The sequence below is a fragment of the Felis catus genome, chromosome A1 (assembly GCF_018350175.1).
Source record: "Felis catus isolate Fca126 chromosome A1, F.catus_Fca126_mat1.0, whole genome shotgun sequence".
Taxonomy (NCBI): domain Eukaryota; kingdom Metazoa; phylum Chordata; class Mammalia; order Carnivora; family Felidae; genus Felis; species Felis catus.
Genome location: NC_058368.1, coordinates 193,824,577 through 193,837,276, shown reverse-complemented (window position 1 = coordinate 193,837,276; position 12,700 = coordinate 193,824,577). Strand labels below are relative to the sequence as shown.

Sequence of the window (12,700 nt, the reverse complement as noted above, 5' to 3'; positions counted from 1 at the left end):
CTGGTAAAATTTTAGGTGACTACAAAAACAATTACAGTTGTTTTAATTAAACTTTCATTTTGAAGTCACTAGATTACCATACAGTCCTAAGAAAGAGGACAGATTCTGGAGGGAGGGCTCTTGCTGACAGTAAAACATTGAGGGCTGACTGATAAACGTAGGGGGGCGGGGTGAGGATGATAGAAAATCAGCAATGTTCTTTGAACATAACAGACCAATGTGTGCAAGTATCATTAATGTGGGATATTATGCTGAGAATCAAGACATGACTTCTGCAGTGAAGAGCCTGACTTCATTATTTGATGTTTGTCAATAGGCTATAAGCCTCAACCCTCTCTCTTCCCTTTCTGGCCCCCATCTGGGAAAGGTTGTAAGAAAGCCAGGTGTTCCCTCTCTTGGTGCTGACAGGAGTTTCAAGTCAATTAAGCCTCCGCCCACCTATGAAAATCTTCATCCAGGCTACACCCCCTTCCCTTCCTTATTCTCTCTCAAGCCGTGTTTGGACCAGCTTGGGAAACCTGTCCTGTTTCCTCCAGACAAATAAAAAACACCTCTTTGGGTAACTTATCTTGTTCACCCCCTCTTGATATGCGTCTGGCATTGTCAATCAAGCTCAACATCCACACCAAGTTGTGCATGGGGTCTATGCTGTTTAATCTGTCTTAGTCAGTTGTAAAGTAAAAAAATAAATAAATTATAGACATAATTATATACATACACATAACATATATATCATTCAACGGAGACGTAAGACCACACTTTGGGTAATCAAACTTGAGATCACTAATGAGGGGCAGACACACATAGGGTGTCTCCAAGGTGATGCCTTGAAAATGACATGCTACCTAGGTGGTTTGTCGACTGAGAAGTCATCATTTATAAATCAATCCTAAGCAAATAACATATAAAACCAAAAGGAGAAACATTGCATTAAAAAAGGGAGGGGCTACATATTTTATTCTTCAAAAATGTCAGTATCATAAATGACAAAGAGAGACTATGGAAATACACCAAATTAGAGACGTGTCAGCTAAAGGCAGTATCAACCTTCAGACTGGGTTCTGTGCTATCAGGGCAAGATGCTATCAGAGACATAGGGTCAACTGACAAAAATGGAACACTTAAGTATACTATCCATATTCCGTCAATGTAAGTTTAATGAACCCAATAACTACTCTTTGTTATTTGAGAAAATATCCCTATTATTAAAAAAAAATACATACTTAAGTATCCAGCTTAAAGGGCCATGATATAATTTATCCTTAAATTATTCAAAAAAATATGTGTATATACATTTGCAAGCATAGAGTATGCACATAAAACAAATGGAGTAAAATAGTAACAGTTGGTGCATCTAGATAAATATGTATACATTCTTTTACTATTATTGCAATTTGTTTGGCAGTCTGAATTATTTTCAAAATTAAAAGATCTTGCATGCTCTTGAATATGCTTGGTCACGAAAGTGTAAGAAAAAATTAGTAAAAGATTTCTAAGCTACTTGTAATAATTTTATTTTAATATTATTTTGGGCAGTATTAATTTAAGAAAATTTGGTAGCACACTTGAGTATACAAGTTCCTGCCCCTAATAAGCAATAGATATACATGTTTCAATACTCAGAGAACATAAAGAAAGCTAGACTAGGTACCATGTCACAAAGGATCACTGACAGCAATAGAGTTTGACTAGAAATCAGCAATAAGAAGAGAGTCTTAAATTTGGAAGCTTAAACTCTCTCATGTGATGCAAAGAAAATCAAGTTACAAATGATAATCTTATAGCCAAATGACAATTGAAAGATCCTATGTTACAACCAGTAGGAAGCAGATTTTAAAAATGGTACTCGGAAGTAGAATTATAGCCGTGCTCAATTTTTTTTTAAAGCAAGGTTTTAAATAAATACAAATATTCATCTACAAAAGCTGAAATAGTACATTATAAACCAAATGAAAAACAGATAAAAGCAGAAACTCATCTAATAGAAGACCTAATGTGAAAGTAAATAAAAGCAAATAAATTCAAAAGCTTTATCTTTAGAAAATAGACAAAGGTTTAGCTAGGGCTTATTGGAGGAAAACAAATACTAGGAAAGAAGAAAGAGACCTAACTGGTAGTAGGACAGAGTTTCTATCTGTTGTCTGAATGTCAGAGATAAATAGAAAACAAAATGGCAGGTTTTCTAGAAAAACAGCAATTATCAAAACAACCCAAAACAGTAGAAAATTGAAACAAACTAATTAAAAGAAGTAACCAGATTTCACCTCAATGAAAAGATTTTTAAACATCCACCCTAAATGACACTATCCAGCAAGGAGAACTTCATTGTTTTATTATCAGATCAGTACAAAAAATAGAAAAAAAAAGAGAAAAGTTCCAATTACCATGATGCTGGTTTGATTCCAAACCAAAGAAGGTTTTAGTTAAGAAAATGACACCATTTCCTTTTTTCATGGATATAAGAAGATGGGGGACAAATTTAAATACATTGTTCATGAACATTCTAAATCAGTAAAGAAGACTCACTTTGTTCTAACTGTTGAGATATTTACTAGTCCTTGCTACTAGGCTGTTAACATCTCAAGAACAAGAACTGTGAATTTTCCATTTGGACACTATGGTTAAAAAGCTATTAAAAAGGAATGAGCATAGAATCAATTATGGAAATTTGTGTGTGTGTGTGTGTGTGTGTGTGTGTGTGTGTGTGTGTGTGAGTATTTTGTTTCCATCTAGATCTGCAGACTCTATCCCCAAAGAAATTGATTAGGTATAGGTAGGTTTGGGCAGGACCCAACATGGTTATTTTAAAATAAAACAAACTACAGCTGATCCAATGCCCAGCTCTAATAACTACTATGCTTGAGCATAGTGCAATGCCTACACATAAAAAATGTTCAGTAAGTGCCTGTTAAATAAAACAATTTGTGATGTACCTAACCTGTCCTTGTTTCGGAGTCTTCTCAGAGTGTGGTGTTCCAATTAGGTTTCTATCTCCTTAGCCCACATCTGCCTTTGCTTTTACTACACTGGGCTCTCAAGACTCACTCTTTCTGCTTCCATGTCAAATCCATGGATTCCTGGGGCAAAGATGCCATGGGAAGAAGAACACAACAGAGAAAATAGAAACTTTCAGCCTAAGGAGTCAATACTCCGGGAGTACCTGGCTTAGGCATGAGGAACCAGACACTTATATAGACATTTTCTTGGTGAGATTTGCTGTCTCAGTGGCTATAGTATTCAATGTCTTCATGGTCAGCCTCCTGAGAGTCAAGATTTCAGCATTAGATTTTTCCATGAACAAGGACAACATAAGTTGAAGAAATAGAAAAGCAGAGGTTTATTAACAGTCCTTTCTATGCAATATCTTTGATCAGGTTTAGAAGCAAATTATCATGCTCAGGAAGTGATTGGGAACAAGGGACATTATCATTTAAAAGTTTGAGGTCTCAGGACAGGACTACTTGGAAGGGTCTGTCCTCCCACTTCCTTTTTTCACCCCCATACATTCAAATCTCCTCCTCAGCTTGCTGAAGCTGTGAATCCCTTTGAGTGGAGGTCGAGGGCCTCCTGCAAGACTGTGCATTCCACAGAATGAAGATACCAAGCAGAACCATCTTGATGTAGTAGTAATGACATAGTCATCACAGCAGAGAAGTCTAGATCTGACATATACTGGGATAGCGGTTATGGATCCATACTTACCTGATCCTAAATATGTCAAGACAGGAGTTGAAAGAGGGAGAGAAGAGGCAGGAAGAAGATTCTAGTTACTCCTGAAAGACTAAAGAACTGTGCAGTTTCTTTATTAGAAGAAACTTGGCAGACCCAAGTAGCATGCTTTGAGGACCATCTAATGATTAACTGCTAAGGGCTGAGTAGCTTTCCCTCGCTTGACTACACACCACATACCTTGTACAGCCATGATGCCAGGGAGGCTCCCACATTAGCTAATATACCCCGTGCAGCTTGGTGCTCTGCAGCATAGACACAACAAGCACCCATGCACACCTTTCTGGTGATTTGAGAAAACCCTCCTCATAGGTAGGGGAAGAAGAGGAAAATTCTCTATCTGGATTTCATAGGGAAGATCATTTGAGGGAAATTTGAAGGAAATTAATTTGTCAGATAACAACTAGTGTGATCTCATCTGTTCTCACAGGCTGTTGATCAGATCAGGGAACCCGAGGTTACTCAAATATCGAGTCCTTTGCTAATGACAGATTTAAATGCAAAGGAATTACTGATGTTTGTTCAAACTCTGATGAGACTGGAGAAGAAAGTAGAGATACATTTCCCTAAATATTTCAAAGACAGAATATGATAGACACTATTGTGCAAGGGACATCATTAGAAGAACAAGCTCACAAGAAAGTTTCTATAAAGTGTTCACTTATGTTCTATCCCACTGTGCCTACCCCAAGAGCACAGAAAAATTATGGGAAAATTTCAAGTGGGGTCTGCTGTTAGACAAAAAGGCTATTTATCTGATTTAAATATGATCTTCCAGTCACTTTGAAAGTGATCTCATAGTTAGAATAGGTCACACATTTTTCTAAGTCTTTCTCCAAAGTTTATTTCCTCTGTGATTGAGTCCATGCTGTGTTAGCTTCTCATCTTCCTGCTATTAAACGCTGTATTTATTATGCTTATATTCATCTCCCAGACCACAGGTAATGATTTTACCCAGAAAAATATAAATTACCGAAACCAAGCAACAAGTATTAGCTGATGACCTCCAACAGAGCCACACATGATCTCTGACACTTAGGTGTTTAAGTAGCCAATTTTTGACAATTGATTTTGGGAAAACAGACATATGCACATGAGGCAACTGCAGACAGGCCTCAGTCTAGTCATGAGATAGACTAGAGAGAAGTCAGTGTGGTTTGGGTTACTAAGAAAATTGTAGAGGAAACTAAATTTGGGTTGGCACTTGAAGAATGGTTAAGCACTATAGAGGAGGCAAGAAAAAAGTTAAATTAAAAAAAAAATTGGTCATGTAATACTTGAACCTATTCCCAAGTTTGAGGGGTTTCCTACCATCTAAGGCAGAATTGGCCCACCAGTATTGAAGCTGCAAATACCACATGATCTTTCTTCCAATCAGTCCTTCCAGTTCAGATATCAACACATGACTTCGGTTTGCCAAATCAAATGTTCCTATTGCGAGCTATTAGTCAGAAGCTGGAAGTTTAAGGAGGTAGGGGCCATTTCCAAGCAACCAGGTATAGAATATCTTCACTGGAGCAGTTTGAGACATGATTTTGAGTATTGTTCTTGGCTTCAGAGCCTCAAAGCTTTGCTCACTGGCCCCCTGAATGTTATTGTTAACTACCATATATTCTTTCAATAAATTTAATTTTCTTTTTAAGATAACTAGAGGCAGCTTCTACTGTTTTCTACTAGCAACTCTGAATGAAGTAGGAATATTGCACATGCAGAGGTACTAGAAATAAGACTAGAGAGAAAATTTGGCACACATAAGAGTTTCAGGAGGCTATAACCTGGCTTGGTGGATGTTGGAAAAGGGACAGTCATCTTTTCTCAGATCTACCCGACACGTCCACGTGATCAAATTAATCACCAAACACCAGACAGTTAACAAAAGACAGGATGTCAGTTTAGACAAAAAAAAAAAAAAAGTTAAACCAATCACCTATTATTCTTCCTCTCCCAAGCCAGTACCAATACACGATAGTTTCAGGATATGATCATTCTCTCTAGTTGGACAGGGTAGCAAAGGAGGTACTATCAATGACTTCTTCCACTTAGATTTTAATAACCTTTCTTTGGGTCCCATCAAGACAGTGCTCTGGAGAGTCTGTGAGGTATTAAGTTTGAAAATATTCCACATGGATTACTTGAAAAACAACCACTGGGAAGCTTGTTTAAAATGTCAGTGCCCTGGGGTGCCCGGGTGGCTCAGTCGGTTAAACATCTGACTTTGGCTCAGGTCATGATCTCACAGTAAGTGGGTTCAAGCCCCACGTCAGGCTCTGTGCTGACAGCTTGGAGCCTGGAGCCTGCTTTGGAATCTGTGTCTCCCTCTCTCTCTTTGCTTCTCCCCCACTAATGCTCTCTCTCTCTCAAAAATAAATATTAAAAAAAATTTTTTTAATAAAATGTCAGTGTTCTGATGCACCTAGGCAGCTCAATTAGTTAAGCATCCAACTCTTGATTTAGGCTCAGGTCATAATCTCATGGTTCATGGGCTCAATCCCCATGTTGGGCTCTGCCCTGACAGTGTGGAGCTTGCTTGGGATTCTTTCTCTCTCTCTCTCTCTCTCTCTCTCTCTCTCTCTCTCTCTCAAATAAAGAATATAAATAAATAGTCAATGCCCTAGTCATTTTTCCTTAAGGTGATTTGACAGATGGCTGTGAAAGGCCCTGGGATCTGCATCTTAATAAGCTTTTGGGGCTAGTCTTGAACACATGAAAGTTAGGGAACCAGCCACCTAAGGGCTCAGGCTGAGTGTTAGCATTCATCCAAAAGTAATATTTCATCTCCTGACAGGTCTTGGTCTTACATAGAGTTTTTCTTCAAATCCTGTCCAGCAGAAACAGGTTCTGCTTCTCTCTGGTCTCTCCATTGATCATTCAATCCAAACTGTGATTTCTTTATTCTTGTAATCTCCTCGTAGAAGGAGGATCTAATTATTGCTTTACCCTCTTCAATTTAATTACATATGCTAAAATTTATGTTAATATAGGAACATATTATCTCTTATCAAACTTTGTGGAATATTATAAAATATTTCAGCAAATATCAAATCAGCCAGTTTATACCAGAATGCATCCATCATGACTCTTAGGTTTATCCCCATCAGATGAGGGAAAGACATATTCTTCAGAAAGTTTTCCATTCACATAGATCAAAAGACATGGGAAAAATAAATAAGTCCAGGTAGATAGAAAAGAACTAGATGTATGGAAAATTTAAACTGAAGGTCATGTGGACACAGCCAGCATAGTGAAAATTATGCTGCCCCTTCTTTGCACATGTTTCTTAATCTTGAGCTCTTGAGAGCTTCATGCTTACTTTCTCAAGTAGGGGGTTCTATTTATTTCCTTTGGCTGCTATGATGAATTATCACAAACTGGATGACTTAAAGCAACAGAAACTTATTATTTCACAGTGTTAGAGACAGAAATCCAAAATCAAGTTGCTCGTGTGGCCATCCATTCTTTGCCTCTTACTACCTCTGGTGGCTTTTGGCATTCTTGACTAGTGGCCACACCATGCCCATCTCTGCCTCCATGGTCATATTTCTTTCTCCACTTTTGATTGCTTCACTCTCTTAGGAACATTTATCATTGGATTTAGGGCCTACCTGGATAATCCACATAAGATCCTCCTTTCAAAATTCTTCACTGAATCACATCTTTTGGCATATAGGTTAATATTCACAATTATCATATAAAGTAATATCCATAAGTTTCTGAGACTAGGATATGGACACATCTTTTTGGGGGCCACCATTTAGCCCACTACAGGGGTCTTAACATTAAAATGAGGGGAAGGCTATATCCCATTAAATGCAAAATTTAGCTCTCCACATGTTTTTCTGGGGAGAAGATTCATAGTTTTGGTTATATTCCCCAAATGTCTTTGATTCAAGAAAATTAGTTATTGCTTTACTAAAATAAAAAGCTGGACATACCTGGAGAATATATAGTCCAACTTTCTCAACTACCAAAAGGAGATTTATGGAAACATTTCCTTACACCTCTCCCCAAAGCTGTCTGTCCCCAGGAACTCCCGGGCTACTTAAACACCTTGTATGCATCCATCATCAGCTCCCAAACTGATGAAAAGGGGAATTTTCCAGTCACTGTGTGGCTTCCCTCAAGTCACTGCTTATCTCTGGGTCTCAGATACTCTCATCTTCAAAGTAGCCAAATGGTCCCAAACAAAATGATTTTCTAAGGTCTTTGTGGATTATTTCTAAGACTAGGAGGTCATTACAAAGTGATGCCAGTCCCTCGGCCCACCATGACTGCTTCATGACTTTTACTGGATAAAACGTCATGCCTTCAGATTTCCTGGAATTCTTCCCTCCTTATCTATTTCCCACCCAGAGGAAAAAATAAATTTATTTATTTTTTTGGTCCCAAGAAATGAGGATGGGATTTATCTCAACAAACAGCAGCTGCAAAACTTTTCTAACCTCTGGTAATAGGGCTTCCTAGACAGGATGATGGTAAGAACCCAATTAATAAAGAAGAGAGGATAAACCTATAGACAAAACATGGAATAACCAGCGTTCTTTAAATTCATAGCATCAGGCATGGATCTTTTCCTCCCCTCTTCATTTCAATGGCTCCTGCCTCTACACTCAACACATCTTTTCTATTTCTACTTGAATTATTAAAATGTACATCTTATTAAAAATTCACCTACTGTTTCTGAAGACAGAGTTTCATCTGTTAAGTATGAATATATGCCATATTTGTTCAACTCTATTTTCTGCAAAATAACTCACTTTTACTTAAATTTTACTCTAGTGTACACTTTCATGTATTCATTTCTCTCATTCTAATACCAATTAAATATAACTATTAAAGTTCAGAAAATGTCCATGACACCCCAACCCACCTGCATATTTGTGGTATTCATTCCACCTTTAGAAAACACTGCCTTCATTAATTCATTTATTTATTCGACACGTGCCTGCTATGTCCCCTAATCCAAAGTTTTCACGTCCAAATGGTATGAATTTTTTACTACCCCTAAGGGATGAAATAGTTTAACCCTTACTTAAGGGCACTTGCCAATCAAGGAAAAAGGTGAGTAGCCTTTAAGGGTCATTTGAAGCATATCTGGAGTTACATAGGTATGTATATCTCTGTTCTTAGGAAAACTGTTATAGAAAAAGAAAAGATTCCAGGAAACTGACTAGCAATGACTCATGAACTCCTTGTCAGTTTGTCAGCTTTCAGCCCATTTAATGATGCCCTACCTAGCAGTCAGTTTTACCACTCCATTTCACTCTGTGCTATGAACTGGGCAGCCTCAGAAAGCATAAATCCCTAGCCTGATCACATACTTGCGAAGAGAAAGGTTGTGCCAGGACAACTGGAACACATATTTTACTGAAGGAGCTGTAGGTGAAAAATGGAGAGCATCTTTGTACACTGGCCTGGAGAAATCAAGCAAGAAACCATGTGGATGGGAAGCACTTAGGTTCTTACAGAAGACAAGACTGGAGATAGAGGAGACCATCTCAAACCGTCAATGGCCTAAAATGTACAGACCAAGCACTTGGAAAACAAAATCCAGAGTCAGAGGAGTCGTTACAAGCCTTTTCCATAACTGACTATAAAATTACTGTCCTTGAAACCTTATCTTCTGGATTTGTGTCTTTATGTAATTAAGAAACCTCAAATAAATGAGTCTTGATATAGCATGGTTATCAAGAATACAGGCACTAGGGTCAAATATACCTGAGTCCAAATGTTGGCTTCATCACTTTCTAACTATGTAGTCTGGAGTAAATTATTTCAAGTTTCAAAGAATCTTGAGCTTCAGTTTCCTCAAGTACAAAATGTATGATTGGGAGAATTAAAGTAAAAAATGCACAAACCCATGGCTCAGATATGTTATGCAAAAAGTACTAGAGAAACGTAGCCAAGATTATTGCCCCTTTATTAATCACCCCAGGTTGGGAATTGGACCTGAATAACAGAACTTGTGAGTGACCTGGAACAGGACGAAGTAGATATGGAGTAGATACTTGCTGGACAAATTCTTGCTTAGAGTTATAAAATAGAAGCAGACTCAGGAAATAAGTTTTCCAGAGACTGTATATAAAACGTACCCAAGGACATCTACCAGGGTCCCCAGAGGAAATTTCAATAATATGAGCCTTAGGTCATACTGTAGGAGAAAATGACCTTGTCAATAGTTCTAAAAGGAGTCACTGAGACCTTTTGTTCTTGGCCTTTTAAAGAGTTAGGGATAAACACAAAAACTATGACAAAAATACTTCTGTACCTACCATCTAGAGCTGAAACCATTTTCCTATTTGTTTCCAGGATTTGAAAAGGCATTACAACCTCACAGATGAAGTTCCCTTTGTCCTTTATTTGCCCAACAAGTCATTCTAATGAGCATGGAAAGGGGAAACCCCTATTGAAGGCAGGCCATCTTACCCAGTCACACTAGGTTTCCCAATCACCCCCCTCGTGCCTCAACACAAATCCATGCATACCATAGCCAAAATTAGCACTCTACAGTTACTAGAAACTGAGAAAAAAGCAACGTGCTTAGTGGTCACAGACTCTCTCCCTGCTCGATAATTCACCATAAGACTCCACACATTTCAACTTGGTTTTCTCTCCCTTACTGCTGGGAAGCAGATTCCTAGCAATGGACTCATCAGAGAGGAGTGAGTCCACAGAGCTCCACTCTCCTACAAAGGTCTGAAATATCCACATTTGCTTTTTAGTAGTTCAACTACACACCTCCCACACTCTAATGTAATTCTTCCCCAGAGAACCCCTGAGAAAGATGGAAAATCCGAAAAAAAAAACATCAATGAATTGGACCAGTGACACCCCAGAAAGTGAGAACAGATCAAATCTCCTTTCCGTCAGTCTGTAGCCTTAATTACAGCACCGCCGTTGCTCATTATCCATCTTTCTTTGCAGGCTGTGTAAGCAGGGAGCCCGCAGAACACTTAACAAATGCAGGGGTTATAGGGCTTGGAAAGATACTCCCTTGGGACTCTATGAAGTATGTTTTAAGCAATTCTGAGCATAAATTCAGCCTGTAGAGTTATTTGGATGAAAGATACCATATAAATGCGGCTCATTATCATTATCATTAAGCAACTGTTCAGGAGGAGCAAAGCTCTGTCTCTGCACCCTCTCCTTCCCGTAGTAAAGAAAATGTCTGAATTGATCTGTGTCCATTGATAGCAAAAAAAAACGCAGCTCAGGAGGAAATTTTGACCCTTGATTTTGCAAGTCCGGCGTCATTCAGAGGCAAAGTACCTTACTCTCCACGTACGAATGCTTTGAAATTCTTAGGCCGGGTTCTGACACAAGTCCTTGTTTCTCTTCATAAATGAGATACATTTCACATCTAACAACCAGAAATTACTCACCCTGGTGTTGGTCTGAGGGTAGGTGCACGTTGTGAGCATCAAGGGAAAGATGGACGAGCAGGCATTAGGGTCCACAGGGAGGACTGGCTGGAAAAAGACTGGCAAGAAGAGCAGGACTCAGCAGTTCGGTCAAACAGGACCTCAGAGCTGCTGATGGACAATACCTGGCTAACATGGGGTGGGTCACGCCATATAATCAAGGAAATTCCTAACACCTGTAGTAAGGGCACGTGCTATTGCCTGACTGCCACGTGCTGACCCAGCAGCTCTCAGAGGAACGCAGGGGAGCGTGGTGGTTCTCAAATCAGTATGCCTAAGGACCACCTGGAGGGATGGTGAAATCCAGATTTCCGGGCCTTGCGTTACTGATGCAGTGAGTCCAGGTCTGGGTCTAAGAAGTTGCTTTTCTTGTAAGACCGCATGTGATGCTGATATTGCTGGTCTAGGGGAGACCAGCTGGAGGGTAAGAGGCCGGACCTGACAAGGAGAGAGCGAGACAGGACGGGGACTACTGTCGCCCTTTGTAAACCTCAGTGCTGGGCCTCAGCTGAGGCATGTGAACTGGACCAGTGTTTCTCGGAGTGGTTGTCCATCTATTTGCAACTCAATCACCCAGGGTGCCAGGGAAATGCACAATCCTAGGCCCAAGCTTAGCTATCAGAGTCCTGGGGCTGGTCCCTACGCATCTGTAGTTTAACCATCATCCCAACTGATTCTTATCCTCACTAAAGTTTGAGCATTGCTGAACCACACAGCTTCTAGTGCTCCTAGTAGGTCAGAAATACCATAAACTCTGATAATAAAGAAAAACAAAGTCATTTTGTGCTCCTGAGGAGACAATCATCATCATCTTCTCCATGTGGAAACAAACCTTGCAGATTCTAATCCAGACACATTATTTTAAACAAACCAAATCCTGACCGTATATTAAAATCACCTGCATTGCTTATAGAACAAAACACAGGCACAGATTCTAAGTTGAAACCCACATTTTTGGAATCAGAGTGGAAGGTAAAGAGGTCAGAAGATCCGAGGGAAAAAGCAATAGGCTCTCAATCACTCTTTCCCATTTCCTGTTATTTCTTACAATGCTTATCACCTGTATTAGTCAGTGGTCTCCAGAGAAACAGAATCAACCAGTGTGTGTGTGTACAGAGAGATATTTTAAGGGATTGGCTTACGCAGTTATGAAGCTGACAAGACCCAAATCTGCAGGCAGTAGGTGGGAGACCCAGGGAGGCACAGATGCTACAGTTAAAGTCCAAAGGCCATCTTCGGGCAGAATTCCTTCTTATCCCGTGGAGGTTAGTCTTTGTTCTATTCAGGCCTTCAACTTCTTGGAGGTGGACAACTCACATTATGGAGGGTAATCTGTTTCACTCAGAACTCTCCCCTTTCAATGTTAATTTCATCTAAAAAAACACCCACACAGAAACATCCAGAGTGAAATCTGACCAACTATCGAGGCACTTGACAGTTGGCCAGGTTGACACACAGAATTAACCATCATTTCACCCCGTCACTTACTATATACTGTACTTCTTTATCATGTTTCTGGTCTGCCTCATACGGATGGAATGGAAGCTAGTTCC

General features: G+C 39.4%; 1 long non-coding RNA gene across 1 annotated transcript in view; it reads right to left on the bottom strand.

Annotated features, from left to right (window-relative positions):
* Positions 1 to 11,260, bottom strand: part of LOC123379845 — a 58,902-nt gene extending 47,642 nt beyond the window's left edge. Inside the window, exon 1 of the long non-coding RNA XR_006584759.1 lies at positions 11,109 to 11,260. This is a non-coding gene — a long non-coding RNA (uncharacterized LOC123379845). The remainder of the gene's footprint in view (positions 1 to 11,108) is intronic.
* Positions 11,261 to 12,700: the final 1,440 nt, after the last annotated feature.